Source organism: Tribolium madens, unplaced genomic scaffold, assembly GCF_015345945.1.
Source record: "Tribolium madens isolate multiple individuals breed KSU strain unplaced genomic scaffold, Tmad_KSU_1.1 Scaffold_7;HRSCAF=85;Tcas5.2_LG10, whole genome shotgun sequence".
In the NCBI taxonomy this organism is placed as follows: domain Eukaryota; kingdom Metazoa; phylum Arthropoda; class Insecta; order Coleoptera; family Tenebrionidae; genus Tribolium; species Tribolium madens.
The window spans coordinates 10,784,570-10,811,556 of record NW_025401050.1 but is presented as its reverse complement, the minus strand read 5'-3'; the positions used below and the strand labels follow the sequence as shown (position 1 = coordinate 10,811,556).

Below are 26,987 nucleotides of genomic sequence, written 5' to 3'. Positions count from 1 at the left end.
AATATTTATGTATTTTGTGTAGATCTTTCATAATCCGGGTCAAGATTTGATTTTTGAGTTGTTATTTTTTTATTAAAACCAAAAAATAAAAATTAGACAGACAAAACCTTTCAGTACTGGAAATTCGACCACTTTGGAGCTAATATAGTCTGTAGATTTATGAAATTTGCAATATTTATGTATTTTGAGTAGTTTTTTTATAATCCGGACCCAGATTTTATTTTTGACTTGTAATTTTTTCATTAAAGTCAAAAAATCAAAGTTAAAGAGACAAAACCTTCCAGTAGTGGAAATTTGACCACTCTGAGATTAATATAGTTTGTAGCTTTATGAAATTTGCAGTATTTATGTATTTTGAGTAGTTTTTTCATAATCCGGGTCCAGATTTGATTTTTAAGTTGTTAGTTTTTTATTACAGCCAAAAAATCAAAGTTATAGAGACAAAACTTTCCAATAATGGTAATTTGACCTTTGTGAGGCTAATATAGTCTGTAGCTTACTGCAATTTACGGTATTTATGTATTTTGAGCTCCTTTTCCATAATCTGGGCCCAGAATTTATCATTGAGTTGTGATTTTTTTATTAAAGCCGAAAAACCAAAGTTAGCGAGGCAAAACTTTCTAGTAATGGAAATTTGACCACTCTGGGTCTAATACAGTCTGCAACTTTATAAGATTAACGATATGTATGTGTTTTGAGTAGATCTTTCACAATCCGGACCAATATTTTATTTTTGACTTGTAATTTTTTCATTAAAGCCGAAAAATCAAAGTTAAAGAGACAAAACCTGTCAGTCGTGGAAATTCGTTATTTTTGGCGTTAATACAATTCGTAGAACTTTTCATTTGGGTGGATTGATAGATTTCGATTATATTTTTTCAAATCTATGTTGAAGATTTCAATTTTCGAAGTTTTTTTATTTGTTATTTATTGCTATCAGTTAGCATATATTCAAATCCCGTTAACACCGTGCGGTTTGTCCGCCTGCCGTAATAAACCAAACAGAACATCGCATCAATCCCCTTTGTTTTTACATATCGTCGTTAATCTGTTCGCATCGTTCGTACAAGTAACGAAATCGCTACTCCTTGTTGACATTTCTATTAGACGCTGTCGCGTTCAGAAGTCAGACCGGCCATCAATTAGTGCTCTCGACTGAATCGCTGAACAAATCAAGAGAGTTTGCTTTTGAGCTCTAGCATCAGAGAGGAGAGAGTCCGAGTGCTCTGCCCTAACACTAGTCCGGAAGATCCGAAGGAGCAGACTAATGCTGTCTAATTGACAGGTTGTGTTCGATCGCTCTGTTACACGGATATAGGTAATTAATGTCAGGACCCGTGTTCCGACAGCGACATCGCTCCTCCGTTCAGGCATTAGACGAGGTTTCGCGTTACATTACATGTGTTTAGACTCGAAAGCCGAACATACAACCGATAATTTAACTCACCGACGCACTAATTACCAAATTGGGACAATAGATCACGCTATATCATCGATTGGGAGACAAAAACTCAAAAATCTATTAAAAATACATAAATGAAACAAAGTTCATTAAGCTGCTTAATCTGGGCCAGGATTATGAAAGATGTTCCAAAATATGTAAATGTCGTCAATTTCATAAAGCCACAGACAATATTAGCCTCAGAGTGGTTAAATTTCCACTACTGGAAGATTTTGTCTCTCTAATTTTGATTTTTTTGGCTTTAATGAAAAAATTACAAGTCAAAAATAAAATCTTGGCCTGAATTAGGAAAGATCTACTCAAAATACATAAATATAGTTAATTTCATAAAGCTAGAGACTATATTAGCCTCAGAGTGGTCAAATTTCCACTACTTGAAAGTTTTGTTTCTCTAATTTTGATTTTTTGACTTTAATGAAAAAATTACAACTCAAAAATAAAATCTTGGCCTGAATTAAGAAAGATCTACTCAAAATACATAAATATAGTTAATTTCATAAAACTACAGACTATATTAGCTTAAGAGTGGTCAAATTTCTAGTACTGGAAGGTTTTGTCTCTCTATCTTTGATTTTTTGGCTTTAGTGAAGAAATAAGAACTCAAAATAAAATCTGGGCCCGGATTATGAAAAAACTACTCAAAATACATAAATGTTGCAACTTTCATAAAGCTACAGACTATATTAGCCCCAGAGTGATCAAATTTCCACTACTGGAAGGTTTTGTCTCTCTAACTTTGATTTTTCGGCTTTAATGAAAAAATTACAACTCATAGGTAAAATCTGGGCTTGGATTAACAAAGATGTGATCAAAATACGTAAATATCATAAATTTCATGAAGCTATAAAATATATTAGGCTCAAAGTGGTCAAATTTCCACTACTTTGGCTTTAAAAAAAAATAACAACTCAAAAGTAAAATCTGGGTTCGAATTATGAAAGATCTACTTAAAATACACAAACATCGTAAAATTCATGAAGCTACAGACTATATTTCCACAATTGGAAGGTTTTCTTTCTTTATAACTTTGATTTTTTGTCTTTAATAAAAAAATAACAACTCAAAAGTAAAATCTGAGTCTGGATTATGAAATAAGACCTTAAAATACGTAAATAATGTAAATTTCATAAAACTACAAAGTATATTAGCCTCAGAATGGTCAAATGTGTAAAAGGCTGTAACTAAAAAAACAAAACTTGGAAATGAAATATGAATTTAAACCCTAAAAATAGCAAATTTCAATCAAGTTGATTAATTTTTACACAAGCTATTTAGTAAATTAAATCTTTTAATGTAATTTACACAATAGGGATATTATAATGCCCTTTTTAAGCATCTGAACCCAAATTTTGTATCTGGTCTTCGCTTTTTAAGTTATGTCTTGTTTTCAGTATTTTTATCTCAAATTTTCGTTTTAACGACAACTTGGCTCTAGTTTAGGCAAAATTTATACCAAGTATAGATTTTGAGACCCTTTTTGGGACACAATACTCAAATTTTGCACACCCATCATCCAAATATGGCCCAATTTGATTAAATTTTTTCACAGATTTAGTGTTTTTGTCAATGTTATGAAATTTAAATTTGCCTTGTTTTTTCGCCACGGAAAATTAATTAAAATTTATGTGGCAGTAGTTGGGTTTACCGTCGATTCGCTCCGTTTCAAAGCCATTCGTAACACGTCTTTATATGAGTCAGAAACAAGCAAAAAATGTCCTAAAAATCGCAAACTGGCTCTGGCATTAGGTAAATAATCTCGTAACCGGTTATTTTCGCCGTTGTCTTTCATGTGTATCTAAAAGTAGCCACTTTGGTAACATTGTAACTTATCTGCGTCACGTTATTGGTTGTCAATTGAGTATGTCGTTCGTTGTACCGTTTGAAGTTAGGTAGGAATAAGCATATCGGTGTCGGCATTGAGCGATCATTAAAGATAGTTAAGAGTCGCGTCTTCGCTACGCCACATCGCCTCTCAAAATTCCTTCAAGTCTGAAGAATGCGCTGCTTTTATGTTTCCACGTATAATTCATAGCGCGACGAGTGTTTTATCAGTTCCAGGTGGCCAACTTTCGGAATATCCAGAAGAGGCATAACGACGTCGTGTAATTACTTGTAAAATTACCTTGTGGCATAAAAGATGTTACTCGAAAGTTGCTTCTTTCCGAGGGTGGAGCGCGGAAATGAAGTTGGGAAGCGGACGAAGCTTATAACCCGCTCACTTCATAAGTAAATATCCAGCGAATCTTACGTATTATTGTTTAATTAGCTGTTACGTAAGAAATATAGAAAGTTGTTAATTAATTTAGGAGCGAGCGCTTCTATTTAATTTATGTTTTAATAATATCGTCGACGAGGGGCCCGAGATTGCTTCCATATGGGCCCAGGCGCCGATTCGGCGGAGGGCGGGTCACGCAAGACGCACCTTTCGGACCTCTTCTTTACCTACATGGTGTTTTCCCCCACTTGAATAACCGGCGTTCCCGGTTCGGGGGGTGGGGGTCTTGATACCACCAAGTCATGGTTTCTAAATTATCAACTCTTGACTGTGTTGCATCTATTTGAAATTTTGTCATAATTCAGATCAATTATTGTAGTGAAATATGTATTTTTTTTATTTGCACAAAAAAACTCAAAATCTATGCTTGCTGTAAATTTTATTCTTATTGGTTAAAATTTGCATAAACTACAACCAAATCGTCACTAAAGTGAAAATTTGACTTAAAAAATAGTGAAAAATAAAGCATAACTCAAAAATCAAAGTTCAGATTCAAAATTTGAGTCTGTATTTTTAAAAAAAGTGCTATTATACATAACTAACATAAATTTCGTAGAAATTGGCCTACTTTGGGCTAAACTGGAACAAAATCGTTTTTAGCTTTGAAAAAAATTCTCAATTTTGTAAAAATAGACCGTAGCAAACAGAATTTAAATAGAAAGTAACATATGAAAGCTGAATCGTAAAAAAAATCTTAACCTACATATTCTATTTAAATTTGATTGAATTCTGACAATTTATAAGTCTACTATAAATTTTTTTGGATACAGCTCTTCAGTATTTAGAAATATTGATAAAAAATATTAAATTTATAAAATTTGAGCCTAGAATTGCATAATTTTGTTTTATTTTAAGCCAAAAGAGACAATATAAAGTGATATTTGTTAAATTTTTACATAAAAGTAAAATTGGAGTCACACAAGTCTCTCTTTGCGGCTCTATTCTATCCCCTCATGTGGAATTATTTCGGAAAGTAGCCTTTTTATGGCATTCGCGCGTTTGTTGTTCATTTTCTGTCTCTCTTTGGTCGCTTTTGTTCCCACAATTCATTAATTCCTCGTTCATTTCCTTACAGCCTCTTCTTCAGAAAAACTCCAATTTTCCAACCTTGTCTGTTTTTGTCTTAATTTTGTTTTATTTTAAGCCAAAAGAAACAATGTGAAGTGATAGTTGTGAAATTTTTGCATAAAAGTAAAATTGGAGTCACACAAGTCTCTCTTTGCGGCCCTCTTCTATCCCTTCATGTGGGATTATCTCGGAAAGTAGTCTTTGTATAGCACTCGCGCGTTTGCCGTTCATTTTCTGTCTCTCTTTGGTCGCTTTTTTCCCACAATTCATTAATTCCTCGTTCATTTCCTTACAGCCACTTCTTCAGTAAAACTTCAATTTTGCAACCTTGTCTGTTTTTGCCTTAATTTTGTTTTATTCTAAGCCAAAAGAGACAACATGAAATGATAGTTGTAAAATTTTTGCGTAAAAGTAAAATTGGGGTGACGCAAATCTCTCTTTGTGGCCCTATTCTATCCCCTCATGTGGGATTATCTCGGAAAGTAGTCTTTGTATAGCACTCGCGCGTTTGCTGTTCATTTTCTGTCTCTCTTTGGTCGCTTTTTGTCCCACAATTCATTAATTCCTTGTTAATTTCTTTACAGTCTCTTCTTCAGTAAAACTCCAATTTTCTAATCTTGTCTGTTTTTATCTTAATTGTGTTTTATTTTAAGCCAAAAAAGACAATATGAAGTGATATTTGTAAAATTTTTGCCTAAAGTAAAACTGAGGTCACCTTTCGGACCTCTTCTTTACCTACATGGTGTTTTCCCCCAGTTGAATAGCCGGCGTTCCCGATTCGGGAGGTGGGGGTCTTGATACCACCACGTCCTGGTTTCTAAATTATCAACTCTTGATTGTGTTGCATCTATTTGAAATTTTGTCGATTTATTCGTTTCAATTATAATTTTTGGCTCAGCTTGTATTGGAATAATGAAACTCCGTCGCATCATAACATAATTCGGATCGAGTTTATGGCGCATTTACGTCGAAAAATCCCTACAAGACATAAAACGTTCGTCGCAAACAAATTTCTTGACGGCCATGGCTGGCTTGATGCGAGTGCAGCCTGTTGGAATGCAGCCAATGCGATGCTACTTTATATAATAGAGAACGGTGGGATAATTCTCCACGCTGCTTAAATCTCTCTCTCACTCGCTACTTTTTTTGCTACAAGATCGCATCGCTGATTCTATGAATAGGTAAGGGAAGGTATATGGCGGTCCCGTGGGACTACGAACCGGAGAAAAACCAAATCAAGAGACCATATGGGACGACCTATCACTGATAACACATGTGCGAGGCGTATGCATGAAATATGAGTGCAGGTTAAGGAGATGTCGTTTGTCAAATATGAGATTTTGATGGCTTCGACTGGAGATATGCTTGTTTGCCTTGTACACACTTAATTTATTTCGCGATCGTTTGTCATCGGGGAGGTTTCGACACAAATTCACCTATTTAGAACGTCATTTGTAAAGAAATTAACCAAGTTACACAATTTTGAGCGATTATCGTCAAAAAATTACACTGAAATATCAATTATTCTAGTGTAATGTGTATTTTTTTATATGCACAAAAAAATTGAGTATTAGAGCGTAAAGAGGAACTCAAAATCTATTCTTGTTGCAAATTTTATTCTTATTGGTTAAAATTTGCATAAACTACAACCAAATCGTCGCTAAAGTAAAAATTTGACTTAAAAATAGTGAAAAATAAGACATAACTCAGAAATCAAAGTCCAGATTCAAAATTTGAGTTTGTATTTTTAAAAAAGGTGCTAATATACATATCTGACATAAATTTCGTTGACATGGCCCTACTTTGGGCTAAGTTGGAGCAAAATCGTTTTTAGTTTTGAAAAAAATTCTTCATTTTGTAAAAATAGACCGTAACAAACAAAATTTATATAGAAAGTAAAATATGAGAGCTGAATCGTAAAAAAGGCCTTAACCCACATATTCGATTCACATTTGATTGAATTCTGACAATTTAGAAGTCTAATTATTTTTTTTGATCCAGCTCTTCAGTATTTAGAAAATTTGATAAAAAAAATAAATTTATAGAATGTGAGCCTAGAATTGAATAATTTTGTTTTATTATAATAAATAAGTAAAAAATAAGTCAAAAGAGACAATATGAAGTGATAGTTGTAAAATTTTTGGATCAAAATAAAATTGGGGTCACGCAAGTCTCTCTTTCCCGCCCTTTTCTATCCCCTCATGTGGGATTATTTCAGAAAGTAGCCTTTGTATGGCATTCGCGCGTTCGCGGTTCATTTTCTGTCTCTCTTTGGTCGCTTTTTGTCCCACAATTCACTATTTCCTCGTTCATTTCCTTACAGTCTCTTCTTCAGTAAAACTCCAATTTTCCAAAGTTGTCTATTTTTGTCTTAATTTTGTTTTATTTTAAGTCAAAAGAGACAATATAAAGTGATAGTTGTAAAATTTTTGCATAAAAATAAAATTATGGTCACGCAAGTCTCTCATTGCGGCCCTCTTCTATGCCCTCATATGGGATTATCTCGGAAAGCAGCCTTTGTATGGCATTCGCGCGTTCGCTATTCATTTTCTGTTTCTCTTTGGTCGCTTTTTTCCCACAATTCATTAATTCCTCGTTCATTTTCTTACTGCCTCTTCTTCAGTAAAACTCCAATTTTCCAACCTTGTCTGTTTTTGTCTTAATTTTGTTTTATTTTAAGCCAAAAGAGACAACATTAAGTGATAGTTGTGAAATTTTTGCGTAAAAGTAAAATTGGAGTCACGCAAGTCTCTCATTGCGGCCCTCTTCTATGCCCTCATATGGGAGTATTTCAGAAAGTAATCTTTGTATGGCATTCGCGCGTTCGCTATTCATTTTCTGTCTCTCTTTGGTCGCTTTTTGTCCCACTATTCATTAATTCCTCGTTCATTTCCTTACAGTCTCTTCTTCAGTAAAACTCCAGTTTTCCAACCTTGTCTGTTTTTATATTAATTTTGTTTTATTTTAAGCCAAAAGACACAATATGAAGTGATAGTTGTAAAATTTTCACGTAAAAGTAAAGTTAGAGTCACACAAGTCTCTCTTTGCGGCCCTATTCTATTCCCTCATGTAGGATTATCTCGGAAAATAGTCTTTGTATGGCACTCGCGCGTTCGCGGTTCATTTTCTGTCCCTTTTTGGTCTTTTTTGGTCCACTTTTCATTAATTCGTCGTTCATTTCCTTACAGTCCCGTTTTGGGTAAAACTCCAATTTTGTTTTTGTCTTTTCCACTCGGCCACCTAGTCCTTTTTTTCTAATTTTGTGTTTTTTTAAGTCAACACAAAAAAAATAAAGTAATAGTTGTACAATTTTGCGTAAAAGTAAAATTGCAGTCACGCAAGTCTCTCTTTGCGGCCCTATTCTATCCCCTCATGTGGGATTATCTCGGAAAGTAGTCTTTGTATGGCACTCGCGCGTTCGCTGTTCATTTTCTGTCTCCCTTTGGTCGCTTTTTGTCCCACTATTCATTAATTTGTCGTTCATTTCCTTACAGTCCCGTCTAGCGTAAAACTCCAATTTTGTTTCTGTCTCCTCCAGTCGGCTACCTTGTCCGTTTTTTCCTCATACAACCGCACCAATTTCCAGAGTGTCATTTTTCTATTCGTAAAGTTATTAATACGAACTAACTGGTTATGTCAAAGCCAAACATTGGCATCGTTAAGAGTCGGAATACTGATGAGGAAAAAGTCGGGCGCACTTCTGATTGATATGGACAGAGAATGATAATAAGGCCAGATTAAAGAAGTTGATGGTGTTCCTCCTTCCCAGAAGGGGCTTGCTAATTGCAGTCGAACGAGACCGCAAGAGAAACAATGTTTTCAATTAATGGAAGGAAAGGAAAGGAGGATCGTAAAACGCGAATGCGCTCTCAACATTTTTTCCCCGAGAAAAGTTGCCGTTTAATTTCGGAACGAAATTGAAAAATATTAAGAGCGTCATTTTAATTAAAACACTAACGGGTGGAAGGAAAGACGGTTATAGGTGGCTTCGAGTTCGACTTTTCCGCTCGAGATGGCTTAATTGCACTTGTGGGCAACACACTCGCCGGATTTAATGGGAGTTTTTGCAAGGATCAAACAGTCATCACCATTAGAAGCAGGTGCGACAATAAACAAGCCGAAAAATAATCAATAGAAGTCTTCAAAGTGTTTATTGTTGTTTAGACTTAATCCAATTTCGCAATCATTTATCTTCATTTAGAGAGTCGTTCATTAAGTCAACTTTTAAAACGGTTTGCAGGTCTGTCGCCGGCTGTTTGTTGTATTGAGTGGCGTTGCCGCCCTGTGTGATACATTGGACTTGTCACGAGCACTCAAATGTACTCACTTTACTATACACTGCATTAAATTAAACGAGGAATCGGAATAAGACGTATGATTTACCGTGGCTTGAGAGATGATGGATTGACGGGCGAGGGGTAGGCAAGAATATGTACCTGGAAAAAACACAAAATCAATAAAACGAAACAAAAATTAAACCAACATCAAACTTTTAAAAACTTTTTTTGCTTAAAAATCAAATTTCACAACAAAATGTTTATCAAAAGTATTAAAAAGCAAGGAATAAGTAGTAGAAAGGTGAATCAAGTGTAAAAACTCTATCAAAGTCACTTTTTGATATATCAAACCCACAAAAACCGATTGTTTCTGTGATTTTTTCTCTTCATTTTATGAAGATTTACACTTAGCAACACTAAAATACAGTTTGTAAGGTTTTCAAACAAAAGGTTAATTAGAAAAATATTATATCAAAACGACTTATCAACATATCAAAATCAGTTCAAAACTCATAAGTCGATATTTAGAAAACAAAAAATTTATGTTTTAGCAATAAATATGAGAATATTTATCCAACTGATGTTTTCGCAATGTTTTGTCATTGTTTCTTCAAAACTGAAAATAAAAATAATATAAATATTTTTTAACATATTAACTCAAAAATCGCCAATGTCTGGAGCAAAAACGTTTATTGTCTAGGGTTGAGAAAATAGAATGGTAAATCCACTAAAAAAAGTATATCAAAGTCATTTTTTCATATATCAAACTCATAAAAGTTGCTGTTTTTGGTCTTCTCATGACACCAAAAGCGTGAGTTTTTGTTAAAACGTCATATTTAGAATCGGAAATTAACTTCTATGGCAATTTTACAAGAAAAAGAGATAAAAATAAAAGAAATACATTAAAAAAAAATTTGGTTTCAAGTCGAGTAGAAAAAAAAATAAAGCAAAAATAAAGTCACTATCAAAGTCATTTTTTCAAAAATCAAATCCACAAAAACCGATTGTTGTCGTGATGTTTTGTTCTTATTTCATCAGGATTAACATGTAGCAACAAAAAGGAAATGATATTGCAAAACAAAGAAGAGATTTTACAAATTTTATCAAATTAAAAAAAAAATAGATACAAGTTTAAAAAATTATACAAAAAGCATTTGTTGGAAAAACGTTTGTCTGCTAAAATTAAGCAAATAGAAATGTAACTCAATTGTAAAAACTCTATCAAAGTCACTTTTTCATATATCAAACTCACAAAAACCGATTGTTTCCGTATTTTTTTGTTTTCATTTACACTTAGCAACTCTAAAAATCAGTTTGTAAGGTTGTCAGCAAAAAGAAAGTAATAAAAACGTTAATTATGAGAAAAATATAATATCAAAATCACTTATAAACATATCAAATTCATTTCGAAGCTCAGAAGTATATATTTAGAAGTTAAAATTTATCTGTTTTAGTAATAAAAATAAGAATATTTATCAAACTTTTGTTTTCTTAATGTTTTGTTATTGTTTCTTCTAAGCTGAAAATAAAAATAAAGTATAACTAAAAGATTTGTTGACATATCAACTCAAAAATCGCTAATATTTAAAGGTAAAACTTTTGCCTTTTAAGATTGAGAAGATAGAAAAGTGGATCAACTGAAAAAACTCTATCAAAGTCACTTTTTCAATTATCAAACTCACAAAAGTTATCGTTTTTGGTTTTCTTATCACACAAAAAGTGTGATTTTGTGTTAATTTTATGAATCGAGTATTAACTTTCATGGCAATTTTAAAAGGAAAAAGACTAAAAATAAAAGAAATCTATTATGTGGTTTTAAGTCTAATAGAAAAAAAAAAACACAAATCGAAAATAAAATCACTATCAAAGTAATTTTTTCATATATCAAATCTACAAAAACTGATTGTTGTCATGTTTTGTATTTATTTCATTAGGATTAACACTTACGAAAAAGAAGTGATATTGTAAAACTTAAAAATCAAATACTATTTACAAGAAAAAAGTTTATTTGTTAAAGGTTTAGCAATAGAAAAAAGAAGAAACTTTACAAATGTTATCAAATGTAAAAAAAAATAGATAGAAGTTTAAAAAAGTATACAAAAAGCATTTGGAGGAAAAACATTTGTCTGCTAAAATTAAGCAAACAGAAAGGTAACTCAATTGTAAAAACTCTATCAAAGTCACTTTTTCAAATATCAAACTCACAAAAGTTACTGTTTTTGTCGTCTCATGACAGAAAAAGTGTCAATATCTCTTTTGTAAATCGGGTATTAACTTTCAAGGCAATTTTAGGAAGAAAAAATAATAAAAATAAAAGAAATTACAACAAAAACATGAATCGAAAATAAAATTGCTATCAAAGTTAGTTGGTCACATATGAAACCCACTGTCTTCGTCCTTAAAATCCAAATTAAGTGAGGTTTTATAGGGTAAAAGATAAAAAAATAATACTAGAAAAAAAATCAAAACAATTTATTCACGTATCAAACTCAGTTCCAAAGCAATCCTTTTTGTTGATAGTGTCACGAAAAACCTTTGCTGTTTTGTAACTTTCAGTACCTATTAATATTCGAAAAAACAAGACATACAAATAATGGCACAAAAAGTTAAAAAATTAAAAAAACAACTGCAAATCTACTAAATAAAACATAACATCACTATCAAAGTCAGTTATTCATATATCAAATCGATAAAATAGTTAATTTTCACAATGTAAAAGGTAAATTTGTGACTAAACAAGGTAACAGTAGAAAAAAATTTATATCAAAACCAACATATCAAAGTCAGCTCAAACGAGAGTAACTCCCATTCTTGTGTTTTTACTTCTAACTTTGCAAAAATTCAAGAAAACTTCCTTCCCAAACCTGAAATAGCAAGCCTTGCCGTAGAATTCCACCTGTTTTCGGCCTGAAACGTCCGTTTTTGTGGCTGAAACGCGTAATTAAACTGGAATTTCATCCGTGTGTTCTGAAAAAGCCATCATCCATATTTAATCACCAAAGTAACGGAAATATCCCGGCGCTTTTTCAGTGACGTCATGATGTATCCAACACCCGTTGCAGGTGTATAAAAACCATCATATGTGTCGCGGAGGTGGCACACATGTACTAAATATATTGTCTCAAATTGGATGAGATAATTCAAAGTTTTGTCATCTGTTAATGAATAATTTTTCAGCCTTGGTATTAAAACAAAGCTGTAATGCGATTATTAAGCAGTGAAATTTAATAAGCACCTTAAGGAGAATAAACACGTCCCCTAGGGCGTTAAATAAAGGTGTAAAGTTTAAAAATCGTCGAGAGTGGAAGAAGGAAGGAAGTGTTGGTAATTTGCGCAATCTTGCTATTATAGGCAGTCATGTATATTTATATTCGAAAGTTTTCGAAACGAGGGCGGAAAAGGTATCATTAAGACGTTCCATTATTTCCATCTGTAGCACTCTTGACTCTACCTTTTTTTCTTAATCAGGGGAGAAAGAGTTTTATTTCTTTATCAAGTTTTACACCTTTTTAATTCGTTTTATGGAAAGCTCCTTAAGAGGAATTAATTTTTCGCCGCCCCCTCCGGAGGCGGCGAATTTTAAAACATAGTTAAAAACAAAGTTTGTCATAAGACCGTCATTATGTAAATCAGGAGCAATGCACGACTGACTAACCTAGGCCTGTCTTTATTTTAGAATTTTTTAAAAGAAAATCATATGCAAATTAGCGAGTGAATAGACGGTGAATATTTTTACAGTGTTTATAATTCCCTTTTTATGGACTTATTAGCATAACTGAATGGTGGAATGTTTTAATGTGGCCGGTTTTTATTCCCTAAAGAAGCACAGATACAACTCATTAAGTATTTTTTAAAAACTCATTTGGGAAGCGAGTTTTTATTGCCATAATTCGATGAATTGTAAATTTAATAAGCGCCATTGGATAACCCTCCAATCAATTAATTGAATTATTTTTCTTTTTTTCAACTTTGAGGATTTGGAACGACCCCAAACTGGCTCCATGAAACTTTCTTTAGCGGTTGCAAGTGGAAAAGCCGCCAAAATTATTATTTTCACCTCTGGGTTTTGAATGCTTTTGATATGAATTTTTCTCTACTTAGCATACATTTATAAACTCGTTTACTATTACTGTTTTTACGTTCTTTATTTACTTATTTTCACTTTTTTTCTTAAAAGTTGACTTTCTAAGAAATAGAGATCAAGAATAGGTCAAAAAAGCAAAAGTTTTGTGGGTTTGATATATGAAAAACTGACTTTGATAGTAATTTTTTTACTAAATATTAGACCAAAAATAATTTTCTTCAAATTTTATTGTTTTTAGCTCAATTTCTCTCATTATACTTTTTTTGCGTCACCTATTTACCTTTTTTCATTTGAAAGAATTGTAAATTTTAAAGATTTTAAGCTAGATCGATAAGAAAAGGGTTTTTTCTGAGTTTAATACATAAAAAACTGACTGATAGTAATTTTATAACCAAAAAAATCCTTCAAAGTTCTTTGTTTTTAGCTCAATTTATCTCATTATGCTCCGTTTGCGTCACCTATTTACCTTTTTTCTTTTAAAGAAATTGTAAAATTGCCTTGAAAGTTAATATCTGATTTATAAGACTGAAGTCTTAACAGTTTTTTCTTACGTCATTTGTTAACCTATTTTTCACTTGAAAACGACAGAGTTTGTCTTTTTAAGAAATAAAAAAAAAACACTTAATTTCTCTTTTTGTACTTTGTTTGCGTTACCTATTTACTTTTATCGTTTAAAAAAAAAAACTGTATAATTGCGTTGAAAGTTAATATCTCATTCTTAAGATTGAAGTTTTAGCAGAAATTGACCCTTTTTGTGTTAGGAGAAGATCAAAAACTGTATCTTTTGTGATTTCGATATATCAAACAGTACATTTGATAGATTTTTTAGAATTGATTCACTTTTTTGTTAGAAGACACAGTTTTACCTCCAAATATTATCAGTTTTTGAGTTGATATGTTAACAAATGTAATTTTTTTAAATAAGTACTTGATGTAGCTTGTTGAATATTGAATTGCAAGGAAAAAAAAAAACAAAAAACTCTAAATAAATCAGTTTCAGGACTCACTTCATTTATTTGTCTATTTTTGACTTGAAAATGACAATTTTTTTTTAAAGTTGACTTTTTAAGAAATAGAAATTTTAAACCAAAGCGATAAAAAATAGGCCAAAAAAGCAAAGGTTTTCGTGGATTTGATACATAAAAATCTGACTTTGATAGTTAATTGTTTAACTAGATCAGACTAAAAATTATTTCCTTCAAAGTTCATTGTTTTTTAGCTCAATTTCTTACTTTGTTTACGTTTTCTCATTAAAAAAAAGTATTAGACTCTAAAACAGATTGATAAAAAAAAATTTTGGGTTTGATACATAAAAAACTGACTTTGATAGTAATTTTTTAGTTCTTTGTTTTTAGTTAATTTTCTCTCATTGCACTTTGTTTGCGTCACTTATTTACCTTTTTTCATTTAAATGAATTGTAAATTTTAAAGAAATGGTAGAGATTGCAAACTAGATCGATAAAAAAAAGATTTTTGTGGGTTTGATATATAAAAAACTGAGTTTGATAGCAATTTTTTAGCTAGACCTTAGACCAAAAATAATTTCCTTCAAAGTTCTTTGTTTTTAGCTCAATTTCTCGTATTATACTTTGTTTGTGTCACCTATTTACTCTTTTTCATTTAAAGGAATTCTAAAATTGCCTTGGAAGTTATTATTTGATTGATTTGATTGAAGTCAACAGAAATTGAGCCTTTTTGTGTCATGAGAAGCTCAAAAACTGTATCTTTGATGATTCTGATATATCAAAGAGTGAAAAGAGTTTTTAGAATTGACTCAAAAGACAAAGTTTTACTTCTAAATATTATCAGTTTTTGAATTGATATGTTAACAAATACACTTTTTTTAAATTAATAATTCATGTAGCTTGTTGAATATTGAATTTCAAAGAAAAAAAGCCCCAAAAAAATACCAACAAAACAGTTTTGGGGGTAAAACCACTTTTCATGATAAATTTTGACCAAATAAGGCCCCAAACGTGCGTTAATAAAATTTTTCTCAGGTTTGCACCATGAATTTGTCATCAAGTGTTTGAATTTTCAATATTTAGGTTAGTATCTACGTCACCGTCGCTCCTTTCCTCATCTGATGACATTTGAGGTCACTTTTTATCAACTTGCTGCTGTTATACCGAAACAAGTGTTCCACTTGTTCCACCTCTTTGATTAAAACATTTTTTTTACGTCTTGGTGTAATAATAATGCGAGTTATTTCGTGTCTGTATGTTTTTTTTTTTCTGGAAAACAAACGTCGCAGTCAGAGAACAAGAAGACAGTTTGAATTCGTTGCCGTGAGAGTGTAACTCGACTAAAACAAACCATCTACTGTTCACACATGTTATAAAAAAGCCTCCTCACTGAAATAAAATTAAAAGGCAAACGAACAGACACCGAGATGAGAACATATAACCTAAATAACCTTCGCATGTGTGCGGACAAAAAGTGTGTGACGCAGGGGACCTTTCAGGGGCCGATTTTTTCCCCTTTCATTATGTTTTTATCGCTATCGGAGCGATCTATACCTTTGGTGGTGTTCGAAACACACTCGATAAAGGTACATAAAGGGGCCGCAGATAAGGAGAAACATAATACCGAAGGAAATGCATACGTAATTTGATTTCCCGGGCCGATGCCGCCATGAATTTTACTGGGATACTGAAAATGCGATAAATCAGATTACGATTTTTTCGTTATTATTTTCCGCCCCTTAGTGTATCTGATAAATTATAATGGCGGAGGGTATCGATTGTATATTATTAGTTTTCAGGGAGGACATATCGCAAAAACTTAAATAACCGAAACGATCGTAAAAATGAATCACAGAAGCATTATCATAACGACGTTGTATTTATTTTTTTTTCTTCTCTTCACTTTGTGCGAAATTAGACGACGAACTCTTTCTCGATTTCTGTTCCCTTATCTGGGACATCTATCGTGATAATTTAATCTTTGGATGACCTGTCCGAGCGCATTTCTTTGTGTCTCCTATCTTGCCTTTATTTACTGTCTCATCTAGGATTTCTTTGCATCGATTTGAATGTTGACCCCGCTTTGTGTTCACGATTTATTCAAAAATTGTTTACGAGACGATTCAAAGAGAAATAACAAGACTCAAGGCTTTTCACAAGCGACTTAAAAGTGAGAAAATTTTACTATACAATTATTTGGGGCGTTAATTGGTCAAAATTTATAACAAAGGGTGACTAGGCGGGTCCTGAAACCCCCAAAACTGATTGGTTTATAATTTTTTGGGTTTTTTCTTTGAAATTTAAAACTCAACAGACTACATCAAGTATTTCTATAAAAATCCTGAAAATTCTATCAAATTCACTTTTCATATATCAGACTCACAAAAGTTACTGTTTTTTGTTACAAAAAGAGTCATTTTTTTTAAACTTTCGGATATTAACTGCCAAGGCAATTTTAAGAGGGAAAAAATAAAAACAACAGAAATTTATTAAAAAAGTTTTTGTGGTTTCAAGTCTAGTCTTCTCATGACACAAAAAGATCAATTTAACTAAGACTTCAATCTTATGATTCGTGTATTCACTTCCAAGGCAATTTTAACAGGAAAAAAGAAATAGAAATCAACAAAATACTAAAAAACGTTTTTGTGGTCTCAAATCTAGTTAAAAAAAAAATAAATCAAAAATAAAATCGCTATCAAAGTTAGTTATTCATATATCAAACCCATTTAATAACTGAAATAATTGCAAAAAACAACTCAAGGAGCCCTGAAACCCGCAAGAACCAAATTTTATCAAAAATTTTTCAACTTATAGAAATATTGAAGAACTTGTGGCCACATTTTTTTTTGAAATTGAAATTACTTTAAATTACATAATTGGTGGAATTTTCACAAAAATCGGGTCAAAACTCTACGAATTAGCCCAATTTTGATATCATAGACTTAATTTTTCTCAAATTTTTATGAAATTTGACTCAGGCTTGTCTTTCAACGTTCTTCATCAAAAGTAGTTTGTGAATTTTTTTCTTATCTCAATTAATGTTGGCCTTTTTTGACTTTTTTCAACTAAATCAAGGTCTATGTTTTCGTAACACGTTCTTACCCGAACCAAATTTTATCAAAATGGGCCAAAAATTTTTCAAAATATTGAAATATTGAAGAACTTGTAGTCATATTTATGTCAGAAGCCTGATTTTGTCAGATTTTTATGAAATTTCGCTCAGGCAAATGTTTTAGCCTTTTTTATCAAAACTAGTTTGTGTTTTTTTTCTTTTCTAAATTAATGGTTTGCTGTGTTTGCCTTTTTTGGACTAAATCAGGGTCTATGGTTTCCCGACTCCTTTTTACCTTTAATTAGGTGAAAACAATTGCAAAAAGTGAGTCAAGAGGCCCTAACACTTTTACAAATCAAATTTTATCAAAATCGACCAAAAATTCTACGAGTTGTAGAAATATTGGACAATTGGTACAATTTTTTTGGAAATTGATATTTTGATATCAGAAACTTGATTTTTGTCAGATTTTTATGAAATTTGGTTCAGTCATTTATTTTTTGTTTTTGGATTTTTTTCTTAACATTAATTGATGTTGGCCTTTTTTTGACTTTTTTCACCTAAATCAAGGTCTATGGTTTCTTAATCCGTTTTTACCCTTTATTGGGTGAAAATAATTGCAAAAAGCGAATTATAGGGTTCTGAAACTCCAAAAAATCAAAGTTTATCAAAATCGGCCAAAAATTCTATAAGTTATAGAGATATTGAACAATTAGTAGCCTAAATTTTTTTTTTGAAATCTATATTTTGACACCGAAAACTTGATTTTTGTCAGATTTTTATGGAATTTTTTCTGAGTTAATATCTTGTTGTGTTGGTTCGTTTTTTTACTTTTTTGAGCTAAATCAAAGTCTATGGATTCGCGACCCCTTTTTACTCTTAATTGGGTGAAAACAATTGTAAAAAACAAGTCAAAAGATTCTGAAACTCCTCCAAACCAAAAAAAAATTCGACGAGTTATAGAAATACTGGACAATTGGTAGCCTACAATTAAAAAAAAACAAAACGATATTTTGACATCAAAAGCTTGATTTTTGTCACATTTTTATGAAATTTGGCTCAGTCATGTATTTCCATGTCTTGTATTAAAATCAATTCGTGGATTTCATTTCCAAGTTAATATTTTGCTGTAAAGACTTTTTTTTTTAATTTTTTGGGCTAAATCAGTGTCTATGATAACATCTTCTTCTAAGTTGCATAAAAATGGAACAATTTCAGTGAAAATCACATGAATTCTGTAATTTTCTTTGTAATTCAGCCACAGATTTTAATTAGTTGTTAAAGTGTGCTTTTTTAGAGCCATTTTGCCAAAATTTGGGGGTAACTATGGTGCTAACACCCAAAATTTTTGAACAATTCAAATAAATGTCAACCGATTTTAACAAAATTTGCAGTAAGTGTTTATAAGACCCATAGTGACTTAAATAAATGACCAGTGGGACAGTACTGACCTTGAAAATTTTTTAATATTAAAAAAATTGTTACCACAAAGACTGATTAAGTTTACGAATGGTGGAAAACTCTACTTTGCGATCTTATTACAAAGTGAATCTGGACAAAATTTTCACCATTTATGTATATTGATGCAACTTATAAGAATTAGTCTCAAATTTAATTTAAATTCATGCCAATTACGTATTTGAGTGTGTTTTTGCATATTCCGGGTCCCGATTTGGGCTTGTAGTTTGTCTTTTGGGGCAATTTAAGTGCCGCTTCATAAAAATAAAGGTGGAGGCAATAACAATACGTCCTTTTTTAAGAAAGCAATCGTTTTGTTTGTAAATCCCTCGCGAAAGCCGGTTATCTTTGTTCGTTGGTGTCTTCCTACCTAAATAATTTATGAACGTCGTCGTCGTCGTCGTCGTCGTTTGAAAAAAAGTGCGTTTGTGAAAATATGGTTAGCGAATCCGTCGATGAATGAAATAAAAGCATTGCATCGGCTATAAAATGTCAATGGGTGTCATAAATCGATCGTTACTTTAGGAAAAAGGTCAGTTGGTTTGTCCCCTCGTTTCAGGTTACAATGAATAAGTCAACGATCCGCTCACCGAAACAAAATTGCATTTTTTTCGTCCAACGTCTCGTATATAAAACGGTTTATGATTTATGATACCTCTTGAGGAGGTCTTTGTTCGTTCGGGAATCAGGAAATACAATTAGGTAGATAAATGTAAAAAGTGGAATAATTAAAGAGTACAAAGCTCCAAATTCATCATATTAAAAATAAGCGTTAAAACGGTGACGGAAACGAAAGAAAAACAAAAGGGTGCGGTGTGAACGGCGTTGTGAAGGCTTGTCAGTTCTGAATCAGAGCAAAAACAATGAAAGAGTTTCATTGTTTCACTGCCTGCTACTCCTTTTCGGTAATCGCTCATCCTGACGTCGCTTACTCCGATCGACCATCATTTTACAATCCCACCCTCTCCAAAACACTGGGAAAAGGAGGGAAAAAAAACACCTGCAGGTGGAGACTGACCTTTCGACTTTCCGACACACATGTTACCAAACATTCTTCTGCTGTATATACACAAAGTTCTTATTTCGGGACACGTCTGTGCCACGTCCAAAACTATTTATTGCTTTTTAAACTTCCGATAAGGGTTTAAACTCTGATTATTTTCAGATATGTGCAAGCAAATGTTTGCATATTGTGCGGTTACACCGTAAATAAATACGACGATGAGCACCACTACAAGCTTTCTGCAACATTTTACTCAAAACTCAAATTAGAACAACAGATGGAACAAAAAATTGAAAAAAATTTAAAATTAATCTGAATCAGAATACATAAGTAAATTTTGTCAAGATTTAGTTTGTAATAAAGTTGCTAGAATCAGTCTTTGTCGTAAGAATTTTTTTCATATTAAAAGGCCACTACTGCCCCAATTGTCATTTATTTAAGACACTATGTGTCTTATAAACACTTACTGCAAATTTTATCAAAATCGGTTAATACTTACTTGAATTGTTAAAAAATTTTGAGTGCTAGCACCAAAGTTAGCCAAAATTTTGGCCAAATGGCCCTAAAAAAGCAAACTACAACAATTAATTAAAATCTGTGGCTGAATTACAAAGATCACTTAAATTGTTCCATTTTTTATGCAAATTAGAACAATATGTTATCATAGACCGTGATTTAGCCCAAAAAATAAAAAAAGGCCTTCACAGCAAAACACTTGGAAATAAAAGCCACGAGTTAATTTGAATAGAGGACGTTGAAATACGTGACTGAGCCAAATTTAGTAAAAAGCTGATAAAAATCAAGCTTTTGATGTCAAAATATCGATTTCAAAAAATAATGTACTCGTAGACTACTAATTGTCCAATATTTCTATGACTCGTAGAATTTTTGGCGAATTTTTACTAAAATTTAATTTGGAGAAGTTTTAGTATCTCTTGACTCGCTTTTTGCAATTATTTTTACCAAATTAAGAGTAAAAACGGGTTGCAAATCCGTAGACCTTGATTTAGCCCAAAAAAGTCAAAAAAAACCGACACAACAAGACATTAACTCAGAAAAAATTCTTCAAACTAATAAAAGACGTTGAAAAACATGCCTGAGCCAAATTTCATAAAAATCTGACAAAAATCAGACTTTCGATGTCAAAATATCGATTTAAAAAAAAATTTAGGGTACCAATTGTTCAATAGTTCTATAACTTGTAAAATTTTTGGCCGATTTTGATAAACTTTGATTTTTTGAAGTTTCAGAACCGCATGACTCGCTTCTTGCAATTATTTTCACCCAATAAAGGGTAAAAACGGGTTAGGAAACTATGGACCTTGATTTAGGTGAAAAAAGTCAAAAAAAGGCCAACAGTAATTGAGATAAGAAAAAAATTCACAAACTACTTTTGATGAAGAACGTTGAAAGACAAGCCTGAGTCAAATTTCATAAAAATTTGAGAAAAATTAAGTCTATGATATCAAAATTGGGCTAATTCGTAGAGTTTTGACCCGATTTTTGTGAAAATTCCACCAATTATGTAATTTAAAGTCCTAGTTTATAAACTGGAGCCAGAATCCAATTCGAAATGAAGAAAGTGAAATTTTGATGCCAACTCTAGCCCACAAAGCTAGTAATAGTGGTTTTTGTCCCAAATTCTGTTTTTTTTTCTTCAAATGTTGACTTTGTGCTTGTGTTTATGGTTGTTTTGTTCCTGTTCTCACGGACTCGTTACCTCTTTCGTCCAATCTGCAACCCATCTGGTCGTTGTGTAAACCTTTTGGGTGCAAAGTCACGTTTTAGCACTCCATGTGTCGTCCATACTTCCCGGTGTTGTATTCGCAATTATGTCATTAATATTTTCAAGACGGTTTTAGTCTCTCTCGGGAACATAACTTGCGAAATACATGGCACCTCGAGGAATAGCCAGTCACCGGATCTTAAGAGACTAACTCGTATGTATGGCCCTTGGAGAACCACTGCTTTAATTCCCGGATTTTTCTATTTTTCCATTAAGTTGGTGGCGATAAATAACGCAGAATTTTGTTAAGTTGGCGGAAAAGCCGGCTTTTCCGGGACATTTCCCGTACGAAACCGATAAATAATAACATCAATAGAATGATATACAACCTGGACATTCGGAAAAATTAATTTGTGGAAAACAAGGCGTCCATTAGGGGTAATACGAGGACCAAGCCATTAACAAGTTTTCTTTAGTGATATTTGATCGCAACATGTGTCACGACTCGACCTGCCCATCAAGAATTCCGTCTCCAGATGTTGATTAATACACGAAAAAACGGAGGGTAAAATCCCGAAATCCCCGATATTGGAACGATTAATTAAACGGGACTAAATTGTCGCATCTTTTATTATCTAATTGGTCCAAAACACGTGTTTTAAGCTCCCAATAAGGGATTTAGTAAATGTTAATTGCTCGTGTGTGCATCTGTTGCGAAAAATTCTTTTTCCCCCCCGTTTCGTATGATTTAATTAAATTAAAACGTGTGTCTATTACTGTGAACTATGTATCCTCCCTAATTGGTAGTCCTGGTTTATGCAGTTCCAGAATTGGATTGTGGTAAAATACGCTATGTGGTTTCTGTAAACTCCACCAGGACCTGTCTCTACGTCTCTATTACTGGAGGTAATATATCGAATCCTAAACACGCTCCTCTCCCTATCGAATCTCCGTTTTAATACAATTATTCAAAGCCACTCGAAGAAATTAACTCGAAAAATAAATTCCTCTCTCTGTGTTGACACAACTGACCGATGCAGGTACTCAAACCCACATTTGCATATCGGAGCCTTGTTTGGTTGTGATAGGATGCGGAATAATGCAAACTTACAACTTCCAGAAGGTAAACTCCCCCGAATTTGAATATTGATGTCATTCGCATCAAAGTGGGATTGATTTATGGGGTTCACAGAACGCGACGCCTACCTGGATGGTAGTGGTGTGTTTTTTCTTGCACAATACAACCACCTGTTGAGTGATACATACGACAATCAAGGGTGGAGTTAAGGTCCGACGGCCATTTTCTGACCCGCGATCTGAATTTCAAATAAATGGAGTTATTAAATCGAATCAGGGCAACATCTGGAGCAAATTTATTTAGAAGGGTCAGGTTGACGGACTTAAAGACCGGCCACAAAGATGTGGAAAGGAGAGGGCCGGAAGTGGGCACGTGGGGGACGCCGCTTTTTTATGCAATTATCCTCAAAGTTTAAAAAAATCAGTAAGTTTTGGCCAACGATTGAGATTAGTCCAGAGTTCATAATGCTGAAAAATCGTCAAAATGTATAAATATTGGCATTTTTTTCAAAATCAATCAAATGGGCTTACAAAAAATATTTTTTGAGCTTAGAAAACTGCATTAAATAACAATAAAATGTACAAAATTTCATAAAAATTACTCAATATTTACTTACACTAGAGAGAGTGCTAAGTCTAGAGCTAAGTGAGCACCAAAATTGTTAAAAAAAAAAGAGAAAACACCACAAAATTTACTTCACAATGGACAAAATTCAATTTTCAAAAAAAATTGAGGGCTAAAATTGGTCCAGAATTGCGTTTGTTCTCAAACTCTCAAATTGAATTATAAACGTAATTTTGGGGCTAAATTTTGATAAATTAACAATTTTGATAAAAATCGAACAAAATTTAGCCCAAAAAGGCTTAATTCTGGACCAAAAAACCTATATTTATTAAACAACAATAAAATGTACAACATTTTATTAAAAATTAGTCAATTTTCACTTACAATAGAGAGTCTGGAGCTAAGTTAGCTCCAAAATTGTTAAAAAAAGAGAGAAAAAGCTAAAAATTGTGAAAATTTGTGTATATTTTTACACGGAGAGCATTATTTCACAATTTGATCAAAATTTACTTCACAATGTACAAAATTCAATTTTCAAAAAAAATTTTGAGAGCTAAAGTTGGGCGTTTGTTCAGATGGATCTCAAACTCTCAAATTGAATTACAAACGTAATTTTGGGACTAAATTTTGGTAAATTAACAATTTTGATTAAAAATCGGTCAAAATTTAACCTAAAAAGGCTTAATTCTGGACCAGAATTAACCCCAAAAAACCTTATTTATTATTAAATAACAATAAAATCTACAAAATTTCATTAAAAATTAATCAATATTTACTTACAATAGAAAAAGTGCTAAGTCTGGAGCTAAGTTAGCTCCAAAATTGTTAAAAAAAAGAGAAAACACCAAAAATTGTTAAAATTTGTGTATATTTATAAACGGAGAGCATTATATCACAATGTGATCAAAATTTACTCCACAATGGACAAAATTTAATTTTCAAAAAAAAAATTGGGGGCCAAAATTGGGCCAGAAATGCGTTTGTTCAGAAGAATCTCAAACTCTCAGATTGAGTTAGAAACATAAATTTGGAAATAAATTTTGTTGAAATAAGGAAAAAGAAACAGTTTTCAAAAAATCGGACAAAAATTCAGTCAAATTAGACTCAGTACTAGACCTGAGTCCCAAAACTCCCCCCAAAAAAAGCAAAAAGATAAAATCACAGCATATCTCGAGAATGATAAGAGCTAGAAACTTGAAATTTGGTGTATAAGTTACTTGTAGGAAGGGGACGCAGCACGAAACATTTGGTAAAAATCGGTAACACCGTTCGGCCGGAAAGATAAAAAATCGGCCGTAACAAAAATTATTTAGAATCTTGAAATATACCTTATTAAACAGTAATATTTTGCGTGTAACGCAAACGTTAGGCCTGCTACTCGGATTTCCAACACTAAAAGGATGTTTTCCAAATAAGTAGGATAAGGAAAGTTGTGTCATATTCACACCAGATTTTTTTCTGTCTCATTAATTCAAAGTTTTTCAGTTTTGGTTTTATTGATGTCAAGTTGTTGATTATCTTAGTGTTTAGTGATTTATGTATGCCTTTTAGTTTGATTTCTCCCCTAGTGTATTAGTATGAACCCTCAAATGGTAACTATGAGTCGTGTATGAATCAAATGCAGCATCACTTTCAGCGATGAATGAATTCAACAATCATCACAATGCATGATTCAATTAGATTTTCTACAATCTGCACTCGAACACAAGCGACAGCTCCGAGTGCATTTGTCATACCGCGACGTAAGTTCCGCCTGATTTGACAGGTCGTCGCGACGCTCGTGCTCGTGCGCCTGTCAGCAGCGTCCGAGGTGTACACCCCGTCAGATCAACAAATCACATTAAACACAAATAATCACATTACACTCTCCGCTGATTTATACAGCGCGTTATTTAAGCGACCTCCATTGTTATAAATCACTCGCTAAACTGTTTAGTCGTTCATGGTTATTTATTCCTATTTAATATCGGGACGAATGGATGGATGAGGAGAGAACGATACTTGGAATCGGTCAAGACCGTAAATAATCGACGAACTGTCAGAGCAAATTGCATTTTTCGGTTTTCTTCTTCAACAGGAAATGACCGACGAAGCCTCACTCAAACTACCTCCCACGACGGCTTTTATAACTTCACTAATTATCCACACTCGCACCTACACGAAAAAATCCAAACACTTTTTTTTTCAAACCTGAAAATTTTGCTCAAAAAATGACAAAATGTGGTCATTTGTCATAAAAAATTAAAAGGTATTGTTGGTTAAGTGTTAATAACACAAAATTTTTAAAACCGCGCACTATTAAATGTCTATTAGGCACTCAAAAATACCCAACACACACGCACCAATTTTACACTGAGCCACAAAAGAAGTAATTTATTCGGACAATTATTATAATTCAATTAACTCGATTCGTTCGTTACCGTATTAATTCCCCGAAAAAACGACAAGATCTATAAAAACCCATTTTTTGTTTTTTGAGGTTAAGTCTGGTCCAGAACTAAGCCTTTTTAGGCTGAATTTTGACCGATTTTTATAGATATTGTAGATTTGTTAATATTTAGGCCCAAAATTTCGTTTCCAACTTAGTTTTAGAGTTCTCTAAACAAAAACATTGTTAAGCTAATTTTAGCCCTAAAAAATTCTTTGGAAATCAAATTTTAGCAATTTTGTGGTTAGTTTTACTTAGATTTTAGTAAAATGCGTTTTTATGGTTTTTGCCTCTTTTTTGGCAATTTTGGGGCTAACTCAGGCCAAAATTGGGTCCAATTTGATAGACTTTTGATTGATTTTTTTTATGAAAATTTTAATTTCCACAACATTTAGGCTAGTAATTTGGTTTCTAGGTCAGTTTGGGAGGCGTTTGAACAAAAATATTTTGCACCAATTCTAGCCCATTTATGAATATAAACTTGCTTTGGCAGGTTTTTATCGTTTGTTCGTTTTTTTGGTTATTTTGGATTAGCTCAGTTGTGCTCAAAAATGACAAAATGTGTTTATTTTTTGGAAATCTAGTCATAAAGATATGTTTTTTTGGGAACTTTGGGGTTAATTCTGGTCCAGAACTATGTCTTTTGGGCTGAATTTTGACCGATTTTTATGGAAATTGTTAATTTAACAAAAAAAAATTTTGCCTTTTTTATAGGGAATTTTTGGGCTAACTCAGGTCCATTACTGACTTGACTAAATTTTCACAATTGTGACAAATTTTAATGACGACTGTAATATGTACTTTATTTCACCAAAATAAATATTTTTTAATGCACTTTTTTGAGTCTTTAAGACCTCTAGAAATGTAAAAAACGTTATATGGAAGAATTTTTTAAATTCTTGTCGAGATTTTAGTCGATTTTTGGCACCTGGAGCGCTCTATTACCAATAACTCAGGACTTATTGGTAATAACCTCTTATATTTGGTACCGTTGGAAAAAAAAATTTCTATCATATACCTACAAAAAAGATCAGTGTTCTATGGTAAATAGTTATCGAGAAAGTTTCTGACAAAATCAAAAATATTGAAAATATAAATTCTACAATAACTTCTAAACAATTAAAAATTTTGTGCTTCTTAACGACAATTGATTTCCTTGAACATTCTACATATTTATGTAAAGTTGATAATTGATATGATAATATTAATGCTAACCATCCTAATAAAGGCTTTTATTTCCCAAAACTTACAAATAACAAGAAATCTAATTAAAAAAATTAAGTTTATTGTCAAACATGAATCACAAAAGAAGAACAATTGACAAAATAAAACCAAAATTGCCAAAAATAATAATAATGTTGATAATGATAAATCGCTCGTTTAGTGTCGAAATGAGTTTTTGGTCCACTAATGTATTGGTAGTGATAAATTTTTGGGTATTTTCAGTTATAGCTCATGAAACACAAAAGAAAAAAAATTGACAAAATAGAACCAAAATTGTCAAAAATAATAATAATGTTGATAATGAGAAATCGCTCGTTTAGTGT

General features: G+C 32.3%; 1 protein-coding gene across 5 annotated transcripts in view; it reads right to left on the bottom strand.

The window, feature by feature from the left end:
* Nucleotides 1–26,987, bottom strand: part of LOC123009669 (zinc finger protein 1) — a 299,559-nt gene that overhangs the window by 129,600 nt on the left and 142,972 nt on the right. The window contains exon 1 of one of the 5 annotated variants that reach the window (XM_044406130.1): nt 9,189–9,226. The exons of the other annotated variants lie outside the window; for them this stretch is intronic. The gene's annotated coding sequence lies outside the window, so the exon portion shown is untranslated. Of the gene's footprint in view, nt 1–9,188; nt 9,227–26,987 lie in introns of those variants that run through there. 5 annotated transcript variants of the gene reach the window in all.